We start from the raw sequence: 484 nt of genomic DNA on the forward strand, positions 1-484 counted from the left end.
TCATGAGCAAATTATAGGATATAAAATACTAGGATTACATAAGGAGCCACCCAGTAACTAGTCACTTCCCTTCATGTGAATGTACCCTTTCCCTGGCCTCTGTAATACTGACCTCAAAGTGGTCTATGGCTGCCACATCTGCTCTTCACCACGGAAGAATGAGAATGTTCTGAGATCTCAGAACTCTTGAGATCTATGAGTAACATGGAAGAAACAAAAATAAAAATATATTTTTATAGCAGTTTCCAGACTAGCATATTATTTTTTGATCAGACTAAGATACTATTTTTTGTTGTTTCTCCTTTAATAGCTTTAAGTCTGTGTGCTCCAGGAAGTTAAATATAATATAAGTCTTATTCCCTACTATATTACAGGAACTGCCACATAGATAATTTGTGTGGGGGGGGGGGGGGGGGTAGTGAGGTTTATTTTTATTTATTTTTTATTATTAACATATTCATTATTACAAACCATAATTTATCCT

The sequence above is a fragment of the Galeopterus variegatus genome, unplaced genomic scaffold, assembly GCF_000696425.1.
Source record: "Galeopterus variegatus unplaced genomic scaffold, G_variegatus-3.0.2 Scaffold7340, whole genome shotgun sequence".
Classification (NCBI taxonomy): Eukaryota; Metazoa; Chordata; class Mammalia; order Dermoptera; family Cynocephalidae; genus Galeopterus; species Galeopterus variegatus.